Consider the following 25,236-nt stretch of genomic DNA (forward strand, 5'->3'; position numbering starts at 1 on the left):
GGTTCCTCTGGCCTTTTTTGGTACAGGCCTTCACAACACCTTTTGCATCTGGAACAGTGTACCGATGCCTGCGGGTTTCAAATCGTGTGCCTCCTTTTTTCGCTGCAGATGTCGGCGATGGATCCACCCGAGATCTGTATGTGGTGCTTGGGAGAGCATCACGACTCCGCCGAGTGCGACGCCTGTCGGCAGGTGAAGCCAAAGTCCCTGTGGGAACGTCGGATGAAACTGTTGTGTGCCCAGGTGTCCCGGTCTGAGTCCTCCCGGCGCCCGCTTCCGTCTCTGGCGGATGGATCCAAACAGCTCAGGTCTTCCTCCCACACTGAAGTCTCTGCTCGGGGAAGATCTGGGGCGACTCGGGCCCAGATGGATTCCTTTTCCAGGGCTCTGCAGGCCTTCTTTGGGCACCCTCTCTCTCTGGCGCGCCTTCGGCCCCCACAGTTGGGGTAGGGACTCAGGTCGAAAGTTCTCCGGCAGGCTCGTCCTTGGCACCGACTAAGTGCCTTGACTCAGATTTAGGGGTCACTGCAACGTCAGAACACGGCCTGGAGGGGCGTCTCACTCTGGTGTCTAGTTCTCCTGACGCGTCTTTGTATAGCACTGCGGGACTCCCTGCGTCGTCGCAGGATGTGGCTTCAGCACAGAGTTCGACTCCAAGTCGACTTTGTTCTTCTCTGCAGGCTCCTGCCTCGGTGGAGGTCGAGTCGACCCTGGTCCAACGTCGGGTGAACGAGTACTCTACGGAGATCGTCGGTGCCAATCCGACGCTGTCCCAACGTCTGTCTCTCTGCTGGAGGACGTGACCCTGGTGGGTTCACCGAACACAGGGTTTTTCCAAGCTACAGGGAGCAGGGGCCCATGGGGCACTGGCCGGCTCATTTTTCTGTGGGGCTTTTGCCGTTGAGTTGGCGGATTAGCCTGCAGCCGTCCCCAACGTATGACTTGCTATCCCCCCTCGGTTGGCCACGGAGTCTAGCGTTGTCTTTGCGAGGGCAGTTACTGGGGCTACACAGATCTTACGAATGCATCCGCCCTCTATCTCCCTGCCTTCGGATCCTTTGTTGGATTTCCTTCACCAGGGCACGGTGGATGTGGAGCCTCTGCTGCCTTTTGGCAGGGCATTGTATGATGATTTTCTGGGGGCTTTGATCAGACCCTCATCGGGGGACCCTGTGTCTCGTGCTGTTGCGCATCGCCACCGGTAACTCTGCCTGTTGGTCCTTCATCCTAGGGCTCAAGGACTGGTAGTCCAGGCTGCGCTTCCTTCCGCTCCTCCACCGTTGCTTCCCCTCACTCAGGAGTCTCGGTGGTTGGAGTTGTGTGGTCGCAATGTTTTTGCTTCGACCACCTCCAGCCTTCGGTCACTCAACACGATATGTATGTTTGCTCAGGCTACTTCTGCCCTTTGGGACTCTTTCGAAATACTCTTTCCCTCTTTACTGGAGGGCCCTCGTGCTGACCTGCTCCAGCTTGTTCTGGATAGCAGTGACAGGGTGCAGTTCTCCAGCCGATCGGCAATGGACACCACTGACTCCGTGGGTCGAGCTTCGGCTAGCTCAGTGGCCATGCGTGGCTACGTGATGGCAGTCTTCCCGAGAATGTTCGGGAATTACTCCGTGATTTGCTCTTTGATGGGTCCCTCTTGTTTGATGAGCATGCCGATTTGGTGGTCCAGCGTCTCCTCTCCGGATTTCCATGACTGTCTGGTTTGTTGTTTTTTTTTTTTGTTTTTTTTTAGTCCCCTATGGTGGATTTGTGTTTTTGTGTAATGGTGTTGTCACTTTGTTTTACTGATTTACGTCTCTGGGTTTAAGAGATTTCTCCCCAGACTGTATGGCTGTTCGACAAGGTTTTTCTTTTGCTGCAGCTGGGTCGGCTGTTTCTGCTTTTCTTTTTCATCCTCTGTCTGGGAGCTTGGCTCTAAGAGGTGTCCCTTGCTTTTATAGGGATGTGCCATACCCTATGTGGGGTACATGTTGGCTATTGTGTAGCTGCTCTTCCTGGCACGGGAAGTTTCAACTGCTCCTGCGGCGTCTTCTTCAACTACTTCTCTTTTGTCAACGCTCTTCCTGCTGTTGTAGGACATCCCCTCGAGTGAGACCCGAGGGGTTGGTACAGTTCTCTCCTGGGGGTTTTATTTTGTAGTCTGCGGTTGGTCCGTAGCTCTTTCCTGTGTCTGTGGAGACACTCTTTGTGTACACAGGTTATGTAAGCTGTCGCACGGTGCCAGTGGTGTCCAACCTCCCCTGTCTTGGCTGTGTTGTACTTTCACTTCTTAGTGTGGGGACGTGCTTCAGTCTTCTCTCATGGCTCAGGCCCTGTGGGGGCTTTTGCCTATGGGCGGTGGGGATTCCACCAGCTACGTTTATGATACGCGTTACCTTATAATCTGTTTCTTTGGGGACTTCCCTGGCAGGGACTTCGGTCCCTTTGCTTCTTACGCCCATGTTGTTCAGGCTCTTCGGCTCCTGGCCTCTGCGCAATTTTTCTAATTCACTCTAGTGGTTCAGGGCTGTCACTCTTATTCCACAGCTCTGTGTTCTGCTCCAGATATTTCACTGGTTGTGAGTTTCCTATCAAGTTAATCCTTTGATCAACAAGGGCACTGTGACCAGGGAAGACCCCTAAGGTATGCAGCACTTATTCTGCAACCCTCCCTGTACCTTTAGACACACACTGCCTTTGCAGGCTGGGTGCTTTGGTGCAGAACAAAGTGAAGAGTCAACATGGCACACATCCCTGTGTGCCATGCCTACAACCCATTTACCTGGCATAGATCAGTCACCCCTCTAGCTGTGTGCCCTATACCAGTGGTGAAGGTACAGGTGCATGAGCCCATTCTTAGACAATGTAAGTGCAGTGCTCCATTAAGAATATATGGTGGGGGGGTGGCTAGCCGTCAGTGATGGCGGTCGTGGCTCAATAGAGCTCCAGACCCTCCCGGGGGGGAATCTTCATTTCTACACCGTCCACACAGCCGCATTTGATGGTGGATTGCTGGTGCAGACGACCTGAGACCCCGGTGATGGCGTGGAGGTTCAATCGGCGCTGAGGGATGCCCGGGAGGCCGGCACGATCTGAGGCCTACTTGTCCCGTGGTACTGACGGAAGCCGGGAGCTGCCTTGGAGAGCGCGCCGATGATTGGTGCTGCCGGGCATGGCCTCTCTGTGACCTGAGGAGCATGGGCTCTCTTTGCTGGGTCCCTGCTCCGACTGTATCCCCCCCCCCCCGAGACGTGCAGATCAACTGCTGAGAACCCGAGAGATCTACTGGGCAGCGGCGGGTTCCATTGAGACGGAGCGATCTGTTGGTGAGCGGCCTGCAGGCAGAGCATGATTAGCTGCGAGGCGCTGGGTGAACGCGCCAGGGCCTGCTGTCGGCTGGAAGGCCGCACGGCCCTGCTCCGATATGTTTTGCCCCCCCTGGGTACAAGTGTTGGAGGGACTGCCAGGGCCGCGTCTGAGGCGATTTGGGACAATTTTAGCCCCAAGGGCTGGCAACTGATATTGTCTCTGCTACAAGGACGAGCTTGTGGCGGAGTGAGACTTAGGGAGGGCGAGGTGGCATCTCCCCCCGCGCCCAAGAGGGAGGAGGTTCCCCCCCCCCCGAGTGCTTTATACGCCGGAGGCCCTATCCACTCGGTGAGGAGGATTGAGGGGCACCCAATAGGCCCCGAAGACCCGGCTGGTGCTCGCGGTTGGAGGCGCAGGTGGGGCGGGGGGCACCTGTGAGGAGAGAGGATCGTGCAGATTGCGATTCAGTTGCTCCCATGAGCCAATACACCTTGACACGCTGCTGAGGGTGTTACAAACCACTGGCGCTGCACTCCATTGCCTTGCTGGGACCCCAAACACACAAGAGGGGGACCCCCCTCCATTGGAGCATACCCGGAGTGCGTAGTTGCACGTTAATAAGCCTAGGATCTGAAAGAAACAGGTTAGTATTAGATTCCTTACCTTAGAATATCCCCAGGCGTCAGACTGGATCCGGAAACTTTTGCGTAGCACTACCCCTGCGCGTCGGTAGGCGTTGTCTGCGGCTCCGCGTCCGTCGTTGGCGCCGGGATGATGTCGCCGGAGAGCTTAGACGCCGCCCTCGCGCGCTGACGTCAGTTCTTCTTTTTTCCACGCCAGCTAGCGCAGATCCGGAAAAAGTGGTACCCCTTAGTCAATTTTTGACTAAACTTTTTCAATCATTTTTCGATCCTTTTTGAAGTCTAACGACTCTGACGGTGCCGGTAGGGATGCCCGGGTTCAAACCCTGCGCCGACTGCGACCGACTGATGTCTGTTACCGACCCTCACCGCCGGTGTCTTCATTGCCTGGGCCTCGACCACGACGACAAGGCCTGCTCCGACTGTCGAGCCCTGATGTCTAAAGCTAGGTGGGAGCGGTCCCGCAAGCAACTCGAGCTCCGGCAGTCGGCCCGCGCTGCTCGAGGTCCCGGTCCGCGAGGAGGTCGAGGGACCGGTCGCGGGGTCGGAGCCACCATAGCTCCAGGAGTCGCCCTCGGTCTTCGGACTCGAAGTCCTCAGGTAAGCACAAGAAATCGAAGAGACGTCATCGCTCTTCCGACTCCCCCCCCCCCCCCCCACCCCCCCCCCCCCCCCCGACGCTCGCGTGACGCGGCCGGGGGTACGGGTGACACCGGCTCCGCCGGAGCCGCGGCCTGCTTCATACCCGTCGGTCCCTGGGCAGAACGCAACGCCGGAGGAGATCCAGGCCTTCCTCATGGCCATGAGGTCCCTCACTCCTCCGTCGGGCTCCACGGCGCCTCCGGGCCCAGCGGCCCCGACTTCGGGTCCCAGCGGATCGGGCGCTTAGGCGCCGACGCCGTCGGGTGCTTCGGTCCCGACGCCGCAGGTCCCCGCAGGGTCCGGGTCCGGATCCGGGTCGTCGCCGGTCGACCTCACGACCTCGCCGGCACCGGCCCCCAGGGTGTCCACCCCGGCGCCACCTCCGAGCAGCGCCGTCCCCGATCCCTCCCCCGATTCGGATCCGGCGCCGGAACGGCGCCGCTTGGCGCTGTATCTGATGCTGATGGGAGATTTTTACTTCTATGACCCGGCCCCATCCTTTGGTCCAGAGTCTCAGGAGATGGGTGGCGAGGGGGATTGGGAGGGGTCTGAGGACCCTCTGGCACGGGAGTGTCAGTCTTATCAGGACTGGACAGGTGAGCTAGGGGACGCCAATGGTCTGGATACCTCACCGGACACTGGTTTTGTCTCCCCTCCTACGGTGGCTACGGAGGAGGGGGCTGCCTATAGTGTGACGCGGGCAGCCAAGGCCTAGGGCCTGGAGCTCCCCCGTCGCGGCCGTGAGGACTAACCTCCTCACTGAGGTCCTTAAACCGCAGGCAAGCTCGGCCGAGCCTCTGCTTCCGTTTAATGAGGCCTTGTCCAAGCCCGCTACAGGTCAGCCTGTAGATAGGAACGTGGCCAGACGCCACCGCCCGGCTCCGGCGACCCTTGCTTCCTGTCAGTGTTCCCAAGAAGCCGCGCGCATGTGCGCCCGCGCACCTCGGTACTCCCGAGCGTGCAGTTCTGTGTGTGTGGCGCGCACACACATCCCCCGAGACCATTCGTGCAGAGAAAAAAAAAACTGGCATTTTCAAGTTGCATTGAAGAGCCATTTAGCAAGTGCTCAGAGTGCTCTTTTGTTTTCTAGAGTGCTGCTGGGCTCATTGTGTAATTTTGTTTAAGTATTGTGCACTGTGGTCAGTGACACGTAAAGAGGCCTTGTTCTAAAATGTGCAAAGAAAAGCATGCTAAAATATATATCCACACTGAACGGCTCAGCCATGCAAAATGTCCAATTCATTCAAAGTACACTAATCTGACATGTAATTTGAACTGAAACATAGTTAAATAACCGGTCAGGCCCGCACTTCTACGTCTCTCCATGATGGCTTTAAGACTGCAGCCATAAATCCTATCTGGGATGGAATGTTGTAGTTCTAGTAAGGGATGATATCAGCTGCATGTTAGTCAGCGCACACGTTTACATCTGATGAGTAGTTGAGAACGTGGAATTTTTAGTTTGTAGATGCCATACAGATACTAACTCAGAGCTGCCTTCTGGTCTAACGTCCTCTGGGGGAATGCTGCTATAGACGTGATTTAGTTTTATGTGCGGCTGACTCGAAACCCTGCACAGAGCATTGTCCCAGTCACAGATCGGTTGGCACCAGTGGAGAATAACTATAGGAATCCGGCTGTTTGTGATGCTTTTAAGTGTGACCTAAGTACAGGGCCCGACCCATGCACACGTGACAGCAGCGTGCTGACTTTGTCAGCAACATTAACACTGAGCAGCCCATGCTGGCTATATGTCTAGGAGACTAGAGTGGAAGCAAATAGAGAGAGTGGAAACGGTGCGTCAGACCTGCATCTCTTAACTCGCAAGCAAAACAACCACTCATTACTCTGCAATTCTGAAAATAATGTTAGCTCTTCCAGTGGCTGCTGGTGTGAAGTACAATCTGCTCAACAGCATAGAGCAGCAGTCACCGATGGGTCTGGCAATGATGAGAGGTGCCCCTTGTCTGCTCTTGCGGCGGGGCCAGCTGGCCCAGCATTGAAAAATTAAGGTCCCGCCCACAGCCTCAGTGACTGCTTCAGGTAACCAATCAAGCACTGCAGTGAATGTTATTGTTTATAACACCCCTCACAATATTAATGTTGTTGACTGAAAGTCAACAAACTGTTCAGTCATGTGTGCCTGGGTTGGGAGCTCAATTCATAGTGTGCTAAGAGACCACATCCATGTGTTATGTGCAAGCACCTTAAAGGCCGAGCTCGGATTGAGTAGAGCCTGCCCAGTCACTGAGTCACTGTCAGCCGAGAGCAGAATGCAGCATGAGGAGAGCAGTGAGCTTAGGCTCAGGCTGACATCGTAAAATAAAATGACATCTATTTAAAAGAACAGAAGCCGGTGGCATAACAGACCTCACAGTGAGCTGTCAGCCGTGACGACTAGTCTCCACCAGCCCTGTCTGGTCGCAGGGCATCATGAGGGAGGTACAGGCAGGTACCGGCCGCAGAACTCCTTAGAAACAACTGCACCCGTTGCCCGGTCCGCACAGCAAGCGTACTGGCCTGGCCCCCCCCCTAGTAACTTGTCTTACCGCAAAGGAACAATGTTGCAGTCAACTGACGTGAATGCCGGCGCGGTGCTGCAGCCACAAGTGCAGCTCTGAGCTCAGCCTGGCAACACAACTGGATCCAGGCATGGATTTCATATATACTTAGTATAAATGTAACACCAGGAGGGCAGAGCAGTGCACTGCACATTGTAGTCCCACACAATCTGCGGCTGCCAGAGCAGCATGCGGTCTGTCATACTTTATTTACTCTGAGAGTGCAACAGCAGCGCTCCCGTTTCCAGCTTGTCAGTAGCTTCACAGCGCTATAAATGCGTCACTTTTCATTTTAGTACTGTGATGCGGATCACTACACAAAAATGCGTTAGTCCCACGCATGATGCATGATCCTTGGCAGGGCTGCACAATCACCCGCAGCTGCGCTCTATTAAGAGAAGAAATGCAGCAAGCCTACAAATGAGGCATGTGCTTTCAGTTGAAATAAGCTTAAAAAGTGGAAGCACAAATCATTTGTCTCTGAGCCATCCAGCTTCTGTTATCAGCACTTCTTCTCCCTTTTTACACAAGAGCAGTTCAAGCATGAATGGCAAAATATACTAATTTGGAAAGGTTTTCTATATAATTCTAGTTCTGCAATATTTACTGCATAATGCATCATCTGCTGCATAATTTAAAGCTTTAAACAAATAAATTGTTTGTAGCTCAAACTGATAAAATGTTACTAAAAAAATTTGACTTGTGCTTCTCCAAAGTGGACGGGCCTTTGCAAAGATTGACTGATCACCTTTCTCACTGCTGGATTTGTATGTTATGATATAGACAGAGTGGTCCCGGACAGGGAAAGGAAGGAAATAGAAGGAATTGGTGACACATTCAAACATACATACATGAACCCAAGGAATGATGTACAGAGTTTTTATTCACAATGTACTGAGGACCATAATCAATGGCTATGCATTTAAATACATTTAATGAGAATTCATTATGAATTCATGCCCAAAGGAAGAAAGGGGGGGGGGGGGGGAGGTGGAACAAGGAAAAATAGGTCGAACTATACACGCGATCTTATAATCTTCAATTAAAGAAAGGGAAAATGGCAATTTATACACTTTTTTATATAATTCCCAACAATAATAGAGTGGTCTCCTGGTTCCAGGGTCATCAATGTAGTAGACTTTAAGAAAGAAAGAGGAACAGGGCGCCGCTTGGTCTTTTAGCCTTACAACCTAACCCCCCCCCCTGTCTTTGGAACCACGGACGGTTAGGAGGATTGCCCTTTCCTTCGATCTCCCCCCCCCCCCTTTGTTCTGAAGAAGACCCTCCTAGCAAGGTGTAATTCCCCTGCACTTCATTTTTGGGTCAAAACGTAGACTACCTCTTCACCCCACCAGCCTCCACAGCTAGCATGATGTTTACTGCTGTTCTAGGAGCATGGTGTTTTTATAGTCTACTACATTGATTCATACTACATTTGTGACCCTGGAACCAGGAGATCACTCTATTATTGTTGGGAATTATATAGAAAAGTGTATAAATTGCCTTTTCCCCCTTCTTTAATTGAAGATTATAAGATTGTGTGTATAGTTCGACCTATTTTTCCTTGTTCCGCCTTATCCCCCCCCCCCCTTTTGTTCCTTTGGGCATGAATTCATAATTAATTCTCATTAAATGTATTTAAATGCATAGCCATTGATTATGGTCCTCAGTACATTGTGAATAAAAACTCTGTACATCATTCCTTGGCTTTATGTATGTATGTTTGAATGTGTCACCAGTTCCTTCTATTTCCTTCCTTTCCCTGTCCGGGACCATTCTATATGTCTATATCATTCTTTCACCCAGGTCCCAGCGACTTATTTGGGTTTAACCCTGTTTTTTATACCTGGATTTGTATGTTAGACTGGTATTAATAAGGCACATTTTTTCCAGAGACTGTTAGCATGTGAAAAATGTAAAAATAATAAAGTAGCAGAAAATATACTGCATTACGCTGCAGTCTTTTTTTGACTGCAAAATTTAGTCAACACTGCAGTATAATTTTGTCCTCCATTGCTGCATAATTCCAGTGGTTCCAAAGCAGGCAGCACATGTTAAAAGTGCTTGTGCACGAAGGAGAGAGACTGTGAAGTTTGTGAACTTAGATTGGTGTACTTGTAAATCCTGCATTGCCGACCCCTAGTGAGTTACAGCTACTACTGCTGAAACCAGGCCAACGGAGGGACCCATGGGTGAGGTGGCCTGGCCTCAAGGGCAGGGCCAGCTTTAGTGCTGGTGGAGCCCTGTGCGACAATGTTTGTTGGTGCCCCCCCCATTGACTCCCTCCGCCACTGATTCCCTCACTACCACCCTTTAACAGTGCCCCTCAAGTCTCCATAACCACACTCTCGCTCAGATGAATTTAACTTGATTTACAGCACCACGGATACCATTGTAGGGTGTCAGAGCACTTTACATCACACTCATTACACAGATACAATTAATCATATGTGTGTGTAAATCTCTGTATAGGAAATATTACATAAGACAAAGGACTACAAGGTGTAGGAGTCACATGACATCCATACTAGTAGGCAGTATAGTTTAATAGTGATTGGTCTGGAGAAACACACTGAATTTAGAATGTAAACTCTGAATTTAGAACCAAATACCATGATTGGGGTTTCTCTTTAATAACCAGAATTGATTTCTATTCAAATGAACCCTTTTTGCAACATTAGGATAATCAAGCTGGGGAGAAACATTCAGCTCTTAGATGACAGTTCACTGTTCTATGTTAGGATTTTGACTTATAAAATGCAAGTACCAAAAGGATCTCACTGACAAAAGCAGTAACCCACTGACCCATTTACATTACATGTACTTTGTGATCTGGATGGTACATGTTCTTTGCAGCAGGCAAATTAGCCCTCTGGGCTACCTTTCCATGAGTCAAAACTGCCACACAAAACTCATCTGTTCATAATGTGCACTTATTATGGTTACCACTTAGTACATATCTTATCGGAATTGGTAGTGGCAAACTAAATATTTTATCTGTGAATTTTTGTCCCCCATGACATTTTATCTGTCTTTCTTTTATACCTTAGTTTGTTCATTGGATGTGTTAAGATGCATATTGTTAAATATATGAATTGTTCCTGAGGCAACTTGTTGTTATTATTCTCAATATGGATGACTTATGTTAGACAATTTTAGCGTGCTGGTGCTGCCTCATTGGTAGTGTGCCTCAATTGCAGTATTGTCAGAGGGGCGCTAGAATGCGTGACTAAATGCATTTTAATGCGGTGAATCGTACACTAGCATTAAAATGCATTAATCGAAAGCCTGATGCGGCCCTACCGTATTCCAGCCCTGAAACTGCGAAAAGTTAAATTATAATAACTATGTTATTATAATTTTATTTTTCCTGCTCAAAGAAGGCTTTTTTTCAAGTTTTCATGTTAATCACAACGTCCGTCATGGGCTGAAATTAACATGAAAACTTGAACAAATGCACACAATCACCCGTAGCCCAGCTCTATTAAGAAAAGAAATGCAGCATCATAGCTGCCAAGGTTTCAAATTGCTAAGTGGTACAGTTTCAAACCTGCCTTAACATCATTCACATGGATCTGTATGTGAGGAAATGCACCGTCTTTTCACTTTTTGGGGCAAATGTTTGGAGTGATATTTGGTGCTGCTCCCACACACGCGCTCTGGTTACTGGCGCACATAGCCTTGTTTGCAGCGCACATAGACCTTACACTGCCGCACACAGAGGAAAAAAATTAGAGAGAACATTGCTTCGTGTCCACCCATCCCACCCCCGAGAGCCTGGTCATCCAGGCCTCTAATTCCCAGACCGCATTCCCGACGGCCCCTCCCGATCGGGAATCCAAGAGGTACGAGCAATACGGAAAAAAGGTATTCTCCTCCCTAAGCTTAGGGCTGCGGTCAGTCAACACTGCGTGACTCTTGAGCCATTATACCCAATCTCTATGGGACACGGTCGCGGACGTGCTGCCACAATGTCCGGTGGAGGTCCAGACTAAACTCACCCAAGCCCTTGCGGAGGGTCGAGATGCAGCACGGTACTCCATCCGGTGTAGGCTGGATACAACGGACTCACTGGGCGGAGCGATGGCAACGACAATGGCGATTCGTCGCCACGCCTGGTTGAGGTCCTCCAACTTTTCGGCTGATGTCCAGAACACCCTTATGGACATGCCGTTTGATGGCCGTCGCCTCTTTGGCGACAAGGCAGACAATGCGCTTGAGCGCTTTAAGGACTCCAGGGCTGCGTCCAAGTCCTTGGGCCTCTCGGCCCTGCGCCAGCAGACGGCTGCCTTTTGTGGCCAAGGAAGGGGCACACCCACGCGTCCTGCCAGCTACGGGCCCCAGACTACCGTCCAGCACGGTGGCGGACATGGAAACTGCCGTGGCGGCGGTCGGGGACAACGGCGAGGCCAGTCCACACCCGCCCCCGCAGCATCCGCCTCGAAATCCTCCTAGTCTGCGCTTTCCGGCCCATGTGACGCCAGTGGGGGGCAGGGTTCGCCATCACCACCTCCACTGGCGCACTGTCACATCGGACAGGTGGGTGCTGCAGATTGTCCGAAGGGGCTACTCCCTCCTCTTCGAGGCAACCCCTCCAGCCATGCCACCGCAATACCACCGCGAGTCGGGCGATCACTTGACACTTCTATGAGAGGAAGTTACGTCCTCTTGGCCAAGGGGGCCATCGAGCGCATTTCATCTGCGCATATTAGGGGTTTCAGTCTTCCCCCTACCTCGACGACTGGTTGTTGAAGGCGGGCTCGCCCCAGACAGTCGTCAGCCACCTCAAGACTACGGCTGACCTCCTGCACCTGCTGGGGTTCTCCATCAATGTGCCCAAGTCGCGCCTGTGTCCCTCTCAGAAGCTCCTCTTCATCAGAGCGGTTCTGGATTCGGCGCAGTTTCGGGTTTATCCTCCCGAACAGGGGGTTCCGGATATTCAGGCTCTGATTCCGATCTTTCAGCCTTTATCCCGAGTCTCGGTCAGGTTGACGCTGCGGCTTCGGGGGCTGATGGCCTGCTGCATCCTTCTGGTGCATCACACCAGGTGGCGATGCGGGCTCTGCACTGGGACCTGAAGTTTCAGTGGGCCGAGCATCAGGGCAACCTGTCTGACCACGTCCTGATCTCGGAGGGCACTCCGAGACAGTTGCAGTGGTGGCTCACGGACCGCGATTGGGTCAGCGGCAGATCTCTCTCTACCCCAACCGGAGCACGTAGTGGTGACGGATGCGTCCAGGCTGGGATTGGGGGGCCACATGGGCGAGAGGGAGGTCAGAGTCCTCTGGTCTCCGGCAGAGTCCCGGCTCCATATCAACCTTCTGGAGCTGCGGGCGATCCGGCTTGCACTGAAAGCCTTCCTTCCCTCTGTCCGCGGATGTGTAGGCAGGTGTTCACGGACAACACCGCCGCCATGTGGTACTGCAACAAACAGGGCGGGGTGGGGTCATGGACCCTTTTGCAGGAGGCTTTGCGCCTCTGGCAATGGCTGGAACACCAGGGCGTGTCCCTGGTGATTCAACACCTGGCAGGTTCCCTGAACGCCAGGGCGGACGAACTCAGCCGCCGGTGCATGATGGATCACGAATGGCGTCTGAAATCGGATGTGGCGCAAGGTCTCTTTCAGCAGTGGGGAGAGCCTTGGTTAGATCTATTCGCCACCGAAGAGAACACGCAATGTCATCAGTTCTGCGCGTTGGAATTTCCAAGGCGGCACTCGCTCAGAGACACTTTTTGTCGCAAGTTGAGCTGCTGTCTGTTGTACGCCTTACCGCCTATACCACTTCTGCCCAGAGTGCTAAAGAAGATCAGGCGCGACCGGCCCCAAGTCATCCTTTTCGCTCCAGACTGGGCACGAAGATACTGGTATCCCGAGCTACTCAGCATGTCAGTCGATCCTCCGATTCGTCTGCCTCTTCAGGAGGACCTTCTGTCGCAGCAGCAGGGTACAGTCCTCCATCCGAACCTGTCCAGTCTCCACCTCCATGCGTGGAGATTGAGCGGCGACAGTGGAGGCCATTTGACTTGCCTCCTGAAGTCTGTGATGTCAGTCTGGCAGCCAGGCGTCCCTCCACAAAATCGGTATACGCCTGCAGGTGGAACAAATTTGTGGCATGGTGCACAGCAAAGGCTGCGGATCCCCTTTCTGCCCCTGTGAGAAAGTGGCTCTATATATACTGGACAAGAATGAAGTACAGTGTGTATAGAGTCCACCAACCCCAGAGGTATAACAGAGGTTAAAGTCAGAACTGACCCTACTCTTCAAAGTGGTAGCTTGGTCGAGCAGTAAGGCAGTACCAGAGGACAGAGTAAAGCATTTGTTGTACACACTCAATCAGCAAAAGGTTTCACACACTCAAGGATTGAACTCCAGGCCAATTGTTTTTATATCCACAGATATAGTTGTTTTATTTTTAGAACCAACAGTTATAAAAATATACTTTTCTAGTTATGAGTACTCTCATGTAAATACTTTGCCAAGGGGCAATAAAGGTTGTACACACAATGATTACAGTATTGGCAGTAAGTAACACAGTCCTGAAACACACTTTAGCATTGAGCTCAATGGGTTTTCTACGTATAAGTACAGTTGGTTACTTTATCGATTACTTTGGGAGTTCCAGGACTAGGTCTTAGATTCAGTCCTGGGGTCTAAGCTGAAACCAGATTAGTAAAAACGTTTTAGTTACTGTAGTGAATTTTCATGAATATAAAGCTGTTTTAAAAGTTCACGCTTAGAAACTTTTCAATATAAATCTCACAATGTTATTCAATGGGAGGAAATTCAGGTTGCAGGTAAAGTACGATCGCGTTACTTTTGTAACCCAGCACTGGTCTCCTAGGACCAGCGCTGGGGTCTTAACCCAAAACAGGTAGGTAATTGCGTTTCAGTATTTCGTATGATTTTTAAAGAATATTTGCAGTTTTAAAAAGTAGACACTTAAAAGAAATTTCATAGAAAAGCAGACAATGGGTTCCTATGGGGAAAATACAGATTACTAGTAACCCCGCTAGGGATTTCTTTAGCGGTTCAATACTGGGCTGAAAGGTACAGTACTGGCTTCTCCCCTGTTCACAGGTGAGTACTTTCGAATTTGGACTTTGGCTGATTTTATAGGAATATTTTCAGTTTTCAAATCTTCACACTTGGAAACTGTTCGAGTGAAAATGGGTCAATGTTATCCAATGGCAGGTAAGTGAATTACCGGTTTCCAGGTGAGTGCTTGGTTGGTGGAGTTATGGCTCTGGGTATAGACTCAGGGGTCCCCCAGGGTTAGGTGAGTACAGTTAGTTCAATCCCATGGGCACAGGGGCGGCCGGGTGCAGAGGTAGTTAGGCCCAATGCTATCCAATGAGGGAAAGGGGGCCTCGTTGGTGACTGCTGGCTAGCAGGCCATGCGGCTCTGGGAGCTGGGCTCCTGGTCACTTTCTCAGGGCAAGGGGGGGTAAGTAGGATAGGACAAAGAGGTCACAGCCAGCGGCACGCGGGCGGCTGGGTGCACGATGCTTTTGAGCCGTCGGGCGCTCAATGTTATCCAATGAGGATCTTGAAAAGGGAACAAACGCTGCAGGCTCAGGGACGAAAACTCTCCAGGGGCGACCAGCACTTCGAGAGATAAGTTGGGATCTTGGAGCACAGGTAGGTACCCCAAAGGGAGGCACAGGGGGCTGTAGGGTGCCGGTTGCAGAGGTGTCTTTGGGTGTCGGAAAAGCTTACCCTCAGCTGGGCGCGGTTGGGGGGGCCCCTGGTTCTGAGTCTGCAGGCTTCGGCTGGTTCGTCGAGGAGGGTCTTTGTGCACTGGACTTCGGATCCCAGTTGCCGGGCGGGCGTCCTCGTGTTCTTGGTTCGGGTTGGTCCGGCCCGGGCTCGGCTGGTGCAGAGTGGGCTGGCCTGGAGCTTCCTGGTGGGCACCAGGAGGGTTGTTGCAGTACAGCCTCTGCTGATGGGAGTCCCAATCTTCGAGAGGGTCAAGGCAGGCAGGTCCTCTGGGTGTCCCAAGGTTGCTGTCCGCGGAGGTCGCCGGGATTAGGCAGGAGCAGTTTTCAGGATCAACAGGCCGGTAGGGCTGGGGCCAAGTCATTTGTCGCTGTCCTGTTGTTAGCAGCTGCATGGCGGGTCTTCTTCTTCTTGATCTTCTTTCTTCTTTGTTGATATCGGGATCTGAGGAAGGAAGGTTCAGGGAGCCCCTAAATACTAAATTTAGGGGCGTTACAAGTAGGGCAAGGGCAGGGACCAATGGGTCCCTGTCCTGGGGTGAGGACACCCCCTAGCCTGCTCCTCTCCTGTGGGAGGGGGGCAGGAGCCTAGCTGGAATTGGGCAGAGCTCCCCATCTACAAGATGGCCGGAGCCCGGGGTCTTGCTTCACCTCGCCTCCTCCACCTGAGGGGTGGAGTTGGCATAGGTTGGCACACCCTCTTCCTGACGTAGTTTTTCCCACCAGACTTCCTGCCAGAGTGGGGGTAGAACGGGTGGGGGGCCAGTTGCTCGGTACAGCAAATGGTCTGGAGAAGCTCTCAGAGGCGGTATGCCTTTGAAACTTCCCCCTGTCCATCCTGGGGGAGGAGACATAGCACCTCGCCCTGGATGTGCATTGTTGCAGGCCCAGGAGAGAGGGGGCTCTCCACCCGGTTGTCCAGCAACGTGTCTGCTGTGTGGCAGCCTCTGCAGCCACTCAGCCCAGACGTGGATTGTAGGTTCGGGTTTTTGAGGGCATCTCTAAGATGCCCTCTCATGCATCTTACATTAAATCCCACACTGGCATCAGTGTGGGTTTAATGTGCTGAGAAGTTTGGTACCAAACTTGTCAGTCTTCAGTGTAGCCATTATGGTGCTGTGGAGTTCGTAATGACAACCTCCCAGCACCATATACTCTTAAATGGCATCACTGCACTTACAGTGCCCGGGAGTGGCCCTGGGTACTGTAGGGGCACAGGGCTCATGCACCTGTGCCCTCACCTCTGGCATAGGGCACCCAGCTAGCGGGGTGACTCAAGTATGCCAGGGCAGTGTGGTCTATGGGCATGGCACACAGGTATGTGTGCCATGTCGACTCTTGTTTTAGTTCTGCACTTAGGCACACAGCCTGCAAAGGCAGTGTGTGGGTGCCAGGGTACAGGGCTCCTGAGGGTGGCACAATAAGTGCTGCAGCCCTCAGGGGTCTTCTCTGGTCACCATGGCCTGGGTACCTAGGGTACCATTTAGTAGAGGCTGACAGGTGGCCAGAGATGCCAATTGGGTATTTTGTTTCAGCATAGCTTTTCTTTTTAGGGAGGAAGACAGGCCCTAGGTACCTGATTGGCAGGGACCCAGGGCACACTCAGTCAAAGCACATCAGCAGTGCAGAAAAAAAGTGGGGGCATACCAAGGCTAGAAAGATGGCACATTCTCACATTTGTGTCCTATATCTTTCCTTGGCTTATAACCAGGTAGCCCTTTACCCTAACTCAAATCCCTTACATCCTTTATAACGCCTTTTGGTACTTACCCATTCTGCCAGTTGCCATTTGGGTTGGCATCAATGGTTGCTGTTTTCTAGCATGTGGGGCAACATACATTACAATGAATAAAAAATTTCTTGTTTCCAAGATGACATTTTCATCTATGGAAAATAAGAATATGAGCATAACTCCATTCTGTAGGCTGTCCTTGGTATACCGAAAAAATCAGAATTCACTATAAAAATGGAAATGTGAAAAATAAGAGTGAGGTCAAATCAGTTGAATGCCTAGGGCAACCATTTCGGAAGATGGAGTTAAACCCAACTTCAGTTTAGTAGATTCCGTCCGTCTTGCACCTTACAAGCAAAAATGAACTGAAATAATTTCTAGGTCTGATTGAATACATGTCCAAGTTCATTAAACATTTTTCATACTTGGTACATTCTTTAAGAGTCTTACTTAAAAAGGGAAGTCCTTTTGAGTTGACTGATAAATGTCAAATACATTTACAAAAGTCAAAGAGGAAATCGTTAATACCCCTTACTTCGGGCATTTTGATGTCACACATAAGACCTTGTTAACTTCTGATAGAAGCAATAGAGGCCTAGGTGCAACTTTATCTCAGTTGAAGGCAGAGAGAGAATTGTAGCATTTGCTTCAAGAATGCTTACAGATGCAGAATTACATTACTCTAGAGCAGAAAGGGAAGCTTTGGCATGCTACTGGGCTATCCGGCATTACACATTTTAACAAGGAGGTTTACTATATACACAATGAGTACAAATAATAAACCATTAATACATATCTTCACCACCAAAGGCTTTGAGAAAAATATGCCACATACCTCTAAGTGGGCGCGAGGCCTACAAGGTTACAATTTTAAAACAGACCATGTTCCAGAGGTAAGGAACTATGTTGCTGACAGCTTGTTGTGTATGCCTCCCATGCCTCTGTGCAAGACGAGTCAGCCTGAAGAAAACCTTCTTGCAATTGTCTTTCCTGCTTTGTCTAATAATCAATGTGTAGAGAAAGACAAAGCATTACCTTAGATCAAGCTACTTGTAGATATCCAACCATTTTGAAATGTAAGTAATGAATTGTCCATCATAGGTAATTTAGTTTTCAATTCAGATAAAATTGTATCACATGAAGGTATGCGTGATTGTATTGTAGGCATTACTTATGAAGGGCATTTAGGTAAGAGTGTGACAAACATCAAAATAAGAGCAGAATACTGGTTCCCAAATACAGACTCTATTGTTGAGATCAAAGCAGGAGAAAGGATGTGGTGATGACTAGAGTGGTTGACCTCGAAGCTGGGGACTCCGCATCCTGTGATTCTGGGCAAATCAATTAGTCTCCTTGTGGCAAACAAAATTAATATGTTTGTCTGTAACACAACTGGTGGTCATGTAAAGCTCTCTGACACCTTCGGGTTGAGTTTGTGCTACATAAAGCAATAAGACTATGGTCGCCCATTAGGCTCCTCTTTCACCAGTGGAGGTCCTGGCGAAACCTTAGGATAAACTACGTCTTGATATATTAGAACCCATAAATTCATCTAGATGTATAAACAAATACATGTTTGTAATGATAGTGTACCATTCTCATTGAGTTACCTCAAAATCTCTAAGTAATATTAATACCTCTACTCTTTTGGATTTTCTTTCAGAAACGTTCTCTAAAGAAATAGATAACGGTGTTCAATTGGTCTTGGATGAGATTACACAGTTTTTAAAGAGACTATCCATACATCACATCAAAATTGCTCTTTGGGGCCCTTTCATCTGAAAGAAACACATTAGTGATAGGTTCCTTACCCTAGAATATCCCCAGGCGTCAGGATGGATGCAGAAACGTTTTTCTGCTTAGCAGTACCTCTGCGCACCAGTAGGTTGCGTCCTGCAGCTCCGCGTGCACCACTGGCGTCGTAGGCGCCGAGATGACGTCACAGTGAGTACTTAGGCGCTCCCCATGCGCGCTGACATCAGTTCTTTCTTTTTCCACGCCAAAAGCGCAGATCTGGATTGAGCACGTACCTTGGTCGATTTTTGACCACTTTTTTGAGGCTTTTTGTCTCTGGATTCAGCGCCTTCGGCTCTGGCCCGGCGCTGCCCTTGACTCTGGCCATAGCACCGCCCCTGGCTCCACCACAGGCGCCACACTGGGTGCCGTTTTTCCCGCCCTTGCCCTGGTTCCCGGACCATTTTGTTCCGGCCTGGGACCTGCTTTGGGATGCGACCCGGCTGGCGCGGCTGCCGGCGCCACTGGCCCCCTCTCCGGCCCTGCCGCCGCTGCCAGACGAGAACTGGGAAGGCTCCGAGGACACCCTTGCGCGGCAGTGTAACTCCGAGCAGGATTGGGTGGATGACCTTCAGGATGCGGGTGACCTTGATGTGTTTTCGGACCTGGGGTTTGCCTCCCCTTCGCCTACTATGGAGGAGGGCGCTTCCTACACCATGGTGCTGCGTCGAGCTGTGGAGGCCCTCCACCTCAACCTCCCTACGATGTCTACCAATTGTTATATGTACCAGCTTATATGTCTGAGCCTCATGATATATTTTATACTAAATACATTTTGAATATTTTTCTATAAATATTTGTTTGTATATTGGCCGAACATTGTATTTTTCTTTTTGGTGTGCTCTGTTGTTGGATTTGATCACTTATCGTTAAAATATGTTTGTGTTATGGTAACTTTTTGATACACTTTGAATCATTGTTTGCCCCTAGTTCAGGTGGTTAGGGCTGCCCCTGTGGTGGTTAATCAGCATCCTATCTTCAGCGTACACAGCAGTTCCGGGTGGATGATCAGCTCTTTGTTGGCTACGTGGGCGCCAAGAAAGGTCGGGAGGTGCACAAACGGACAATCTCCCAATGGGTCGTTCTGTGTATCAAAGCATGTTACTCCTTGGCGAAGAAGGAGCCTCCTGTGGGGCTGCGTGCCCATTCGACCAGGGCAACTGCAGCCGCTTCTGCCTGGGACGCGGTGTCCCCTTGCAGGATATTTGTCATGCAGCAACGTGGTCCTCGCTGCACCCGTTTACCAAGCACTACTGCCTTGACAGCCAGGTCCGGAGAGACGGCTTCTTTGGCCGTTCTGTGCTCCGTGACTTTCGGGTGTAATCCTGTTCGCAGACCCTCCACCGGGGTTGGTATTGCTGGGGTATCTATTCTAAGGTAAGGAATCTATCACTAACGTGTCTCTTTCAGATGCACAAGTTACTACTTCTGTAACAATATATATGTAAGAGACATTATTTAGTGATAGATTCCTTACCGCCCCACCCATCCTCCCCATTCTGCAAACTGATTACTAGGGTTTAGGTCATCCCTTTTTTAGGGCCCTAGTTTATGCACCATTGGTCTCCTGCATGGCTCTGCGTTTCGGCGCAGAATAATTGTGTACAGAACTGACGTCAGCGCGCATGGGTGGCACCTAAGTACTCTCCGTGACGTCATCTCGGCGCCTACGACGCCAGTGACGGATGTGTAGCTAAGCAGAAAAACTTTTCCGGCTCCAGCCTGATGCCTGGGGATATTCTAAGGAAAGGAATCTATCACTAACTAATGTCTCTAACAGATATATTGTTACACAAGTAGTAACTTGTGCGTTAGTGGCCTGATGAAAAGAGTTAACTAAATAATAAAGGAAGTCATCCGGTTGGCACATATGTTTGTTAGTTCAGTAATAAAGCTGTACGAGATATGTTATGGTCTTACCACATCTGATAGAGACTACTAGCCGCAGATTCCTTAACATAGAATTATCCCCAGGCGCGAGACTGGATCCGGAAACTTTTTTGCCCAGCATTTCTGCGCGCCGGGGGATCGGCATCACGCGGCTTTGCCCGCGTACGTGACGTCAGCTAGGTCACATAAGTCCCACCCCGGCGCGTCTACGTCAGTTGTTTCCTTTTCCGCGTGCAACGCCGATCCGGTTCATGCTCCTGGCCTGTTTAGGCCTTCCCCTTCTATCCTTTGTGTGTTGTTGAAACAGTGTGCCGATGACTTCGGGCTTTAAGACTTGTTTGTCTTGTGGATGCTTGATGTCAGCGACAGACCCTCCCCTCATTTGCATGTGGTGCTTGGGGAGGATCACGGCTCCAATTATTGCGAGGCATGCCAGCGGTTGAAGCCGAAGTCGCGGCGGGAACACCGGATGAAACCTCTTTCGGCTCGCATGTCCATGTCAGCTTCGTCGCCTCGCTCAGCCTCTGCGGAAGGTTTTTCAGAGCGGCCGCCATCGTTGTCCTCATCTCTCTCCTGTGCCGCAAGAGCGTCGCTCCCCTGTGCGTAAATGTCGCAGTTTGTACCATAGGGCTAGTTCCCGGCCTGTTGGGGGCATGGGCTCTCAGCGGGTGATGCGGCCTGCGTATCGTCCCCTATCCACCGTTTCCCGGTGAGGGGGCGTCGAAAGCCCAAATGGAGGCATTTGCGGTGGCTTTGCAGGCCTCGCTGGTTCTTCCTCTTCCTCCTTCCCCTTCTGGGACATCATCGGATCCCTTCCGCGGCGTCGCCAGCGCTGACTGGCTCGAATCCAGGCTTGGAGGATGTGGTGCCGTTGGGGTGCGGCCCTTCAGGGGTCCCTCCTTTGGACCACGGCGCTGCGGCTTCGCCGCAAACTCCTACGGGAGCCCTTGTGGGTCGCGGCAGGTCGCTGGGGCTCCGGTCGCATCCCCGAGCCCCTCTCAGCCCTTCGACAAGGTGATCCTGTCTAAGGCCAAGGTGACACCGCTACAGTGCCAGCAGCTGCTGGCCCTGGCGGCGCCACATGGGTCGGCGGATCCCCCACGTCCCGACATGGGTCGAGGCTGGCGGGGGACCCCTCGTCCCTCCCCGGGCCCCTCTCGTCCCTCACCGGGCCCCTCTCATCCCTCCGCGCGGGTGGCTGCCTTGTCGGAGGTCGAGTCGAGGCCGGCGCCGCCACAGGGGTCGGAGGGCCCCTCTCATCCCCTCGTGGGTCGAGGTTGGCAGGGGACTACTGGTCGGGCCCTCTCATCCCTTCGTGCAGGCGGATGCTTCGCCAGAGGTCGAGACGGCCTTGGCGCTGCCGTGGGGGTCGGTGGACCTCTCTCGTTCCCCCATGGGTCGAGGCTGGCAGGGAACTCCTTGTCACTCTCCGGTTGCTTCTCGTTCCTCCACGCAGGTGGCTGCCTCGTTGGAGGTCGAGCCGGCGCCGCCCCTTGACCACCTCGGCTCCATCCCGGTCCCCAGCGCCGTGTGAAGATGTGGAGGCCTGTCCGGCGTCTCCTGTGGTGTTGGATGACGACGACACACTGTTCCAGGTTGCGGATTCTACAGCACCGGACAGGCGCCAAATCGTGGTTTCATCCTCGGACGTCCCCTCTTCTCCAAAGGTTGTGCGCCTGCTGGTGTTGTCCTCACTGGAGACGTGCCGCGGCGTCGTGGCTTTCTCCCCCGGGTCATCAAGAGACGGCTCCCTGCTGTCGGCGCGGTTTTCGCCAGAGGAACCATAAGCCCCCACTCTTCTGCGCCTCTTTCTCCCTTTCGGGCCTGGCCCTTGCCCACTCCGGCTGGCTTCGGGGAACGGCCGCCTTAGTTTGCAGCCGTCGCCCACGGAGGAGCTGCCTTTTGCACCGTGGGCCCGGCCTTCGCTCACGCTGTTTTCACGGCTGTGGGAATTTTACACATGGGAGATTCGGCTGCCCATTTCCCCGCGGATCATCTGTTGGAGGTTCTCCACCAGGGCTCTGGTGGAAGGGAGCTCCTGCTCCCCTTTGAGGGTTCGTTCCATTCTTCTCTGACGGGGACTTGGGGACGCCCCGCCACGGGGATCCGGTGCCCCAACACCTTCTCCATTGACACCTTCCGGCGCTGCGTGACCCTGCGTGTCTTTAACTCCACCCCTCTGCCAGTGGACCCTGTTGCAGACCACCTTTCCTTCCCTACCGTCGCTGTTGGCTCCACCTTTCCGGGAGGCCCGCTGGCTAGACTCTTGGGGCTGCAATATGTTTGCTTCCACCAGTGCGGCTCTGCGGGCCCTTAACACTTTGTGTGTTGGCTAGGGCCACCTCTTGTTTTTGGGACTCAGCGGAGTCCCTTGGATCTGCAGCTGCTCAGGGTGGTGTTGGTGTTGATTTGCTGCACCATGCGTTAGATGGCCGGGATCTGGCGGCATTTATTCTTCACTCCGCTCTGGACATCTCGGAGGTGCTGGGTCGTGTGATGGCTTCTTCGGTGGCCCTTCGCTGCCATGCGTGGCTTCGGGGCAGTGTGTTTCCAGAAAAAGTGCGGAAACGGCTGGTGGATCTTCCCTTTGATGGCACCCTTTTATTCCACGCCCCGGCAGACTCAGCCATCCTGAGGTTCTTGGCAGGGCTTCGGCCTCCTCCTCCTCCTCCTTCTCCTCCTCAGTGACCGGTGAGTTGGGCTAGCTCTTGATGATGATCTTCCTTTTGAGCGACTCGCCCTGCTTGTTGTAGTTCTGTGTGTATTATGGCCACTCGAGTCCTCCTTGGAAAGGCTGTGGTTCTGTTGGCTGCTGGACGGCCCTTTCTTGCTGTGTGTGTTTTTGCTGGATTACTTACCCCAGATTGTCCCTAAAATTAGGCCTTCTATTTCTCTCTTGGGCTGCTTGATAAGCCTTCTGCGGGGGTTTTTCCCCGTGACTTTTTCTGTTGTCCTCTGCTGCGGAAGTTCTTCCAAAGAGGGTTCCCATGTCTTGGGAATTAACTTACCCTATGTGGGGTAGTGGTAGCTGTTATGTAGCTTATGCTGTGCTGGGGGGTTGTGGTCGCCTTCGGGCTTCTGCTCTCCATGGCGTTCATGTACGTTGCAGGTGCAATTTTCCCTTTGCTGGATTAGACTGTCTTGATGGTGCCCCGGGGTGTCTTCCTCGGGGTGGCTGCTCTGTGTGCTAGGTCTGACCTGCTGTCTGCGACCTTGCATCGTGACTCTGGTTCTGCTTCTTGAGCCGTGAGCATGGACCCCTTGCTGCAGTGTGTTCCGGGCTCTTCTTCACCTTCACGTTCTCTATCCTGGAGGCTGAGATGGTGTGTTCATCCTTCTTCTTGGTATAGCCTGGTCGGTCTTCTGGGGGGACCCAGGCTGTTCTCCCTGCTTCCGACTGTTTTCTTGCTGTCTGCGCCTTTCTGTCTGGTCTGTTGCCTTCCGACTGTGGTGGGCTCGCCTTCATTTCCCTCGTTTCCTTGGACCCTCTAGGTTATTCTTTTCCTCTTCCTTGCCCTGGCATTGGTTGGAGGTTCGGTTGCCTTGTAGGAACGTGGGGTGCTTCGGCCTCCCCTGGCTAACCCTTGGTTCTTCTGTTGAGGGTGAAAGGGCTTTCTCCTTCTTCTTCTTCCCACGCCCCCCTCATGGGGTCGGTGGTGCTCTGCTTGTGGGTTTCCCCCCTTGCCTGGGGTGGACGAGGCTTTCGCCTGCCTGTTGGACTAGTCCCCTGTGGTACCCTCTGTTATGTCCAGGCTGGTGAGGTCCTTTCGCAGACCCTCCTTTCCCGGGGGTATGGCTAGAGTATCTATTCTACGTTAAGGAATCTATGGCTAGTAGTCTCTATCAGATGTACGAGTTACTTACCTTCAGTAATGATGTATCTGATAGAGACGATTCTAGCCGCAGATTCCTTCACGGCCCCCTCTTCCTCCACGTTCTGCGAGGACCTTTCTTTTGGTCTTCTGAACTCGCCTCCCGGAGGGTGGTTATGTCTCCTGAGGGTGCATTCCTTGTTCTTTTGACAGGCTGTTTTGTCTTATCTCTTGTTCCTTCCTCCTCTGTTGGCGTCTTGGAGGATGGATCTAGGGGTACTCATGTCCCCCTCTGTTCTAGTTGTTCTAGGGTTGGGGCTTGCCTTTCCTCTATTTCCTTCCCTCTCTCTCTCTTTGTTACTAAGGGTCCTGGGGCCTCTGCTAACCTCTGAGTTGGGGTCACCTGGTCGTGCCTTGCCCTTTGCCCCCTAGGGGGTTGTCGCACTCTGTGCCGGAGTTGCCTTGGAGGTTGTTGTTCTCTGTTTGTCTTGGAACTGGTACCCTGTTGTTATTCTTGGTTGGGGTCGTGGCCCTGCTACATTTTATTGTGACATTTTTGCTTCTGCTCCTTGTCTCAAGGGGGGGGGGGGGGCTGTCTACGTGCTGGCAGGGTGGCTGCTCAGGGCTGTGCTCTGCTCTTTCTTCTTTCCCTGCCTTTGGGTACTACAGTGTTGCCACTGCTCCTTATGGTGTCGTTTGTCATCACTCCCTTTTTCTGCTCTTTCTCACACTGTTCCCATACTCCCACGGTTTTTGTCTGATGGCTCCGCGTTGTGGCGCGGAAAAGTTCTCCGAAGAAAACTGACATAGGTGCGCCAGGGTGGGACTTTTGTGACCTCGCTGATGTCACGTATGCAGGCAACGCCTGGGCAGAGCCGCGTGGTGCCGTCCCCCTGGCGCGCAGAGAGGCTGAGCAAAAAAGGTTCCAGATCCAGTCTCGCTCCTGGGGATAATTCTATGTTAAGGAATCTGCGGCTAGAATCGTCTCTACCAGATACATCATTACCGAAGGTAAGTAACTCGTACCTAATGCCTAAAGCAGTTTATGAAATTTCCCAGGTAATCCAGTGTGGGTTGCAGAAAATAAGTTATAGATACAGTAAATGTACACCAAAACAAATACGGAAGATGGTCCGATGGCAAATGGGGAGCTA

At 52.0% G+C, this 25,236-nt stretch overlaps 1 protein-coding gene across 1 annotated transcript in view; it reads left to right on the forward strand.

Annotated features, from left to right (window-relative positions):
• The window catches only part of RBL2 (RB transcriptional corepressor like 2), a 1,013,578-nt gene that overhangs the window by 878,463 nt on the left and 109,879 nt on the right, over positions 1–25,236 (forward strand). The gene's annotated exons all lie outside the window — the stretch shown is intronic.

The sequence above is a fragment of the Lissotriton vulgaris genome, chromosome 12 (assembly GCF_964263255.1).
Source record: "Lissotriton vulgaris chromosome 12, aLisVul1.2, whole genome shotgun sequence".
Taxonomy (NCBI): domain Eukaryota; kingdom Metazoa; phylum Chordata; class Amphibia; order Caudata; family Salamandridae; genus Lissotriton; species Lissotriton vulgaris.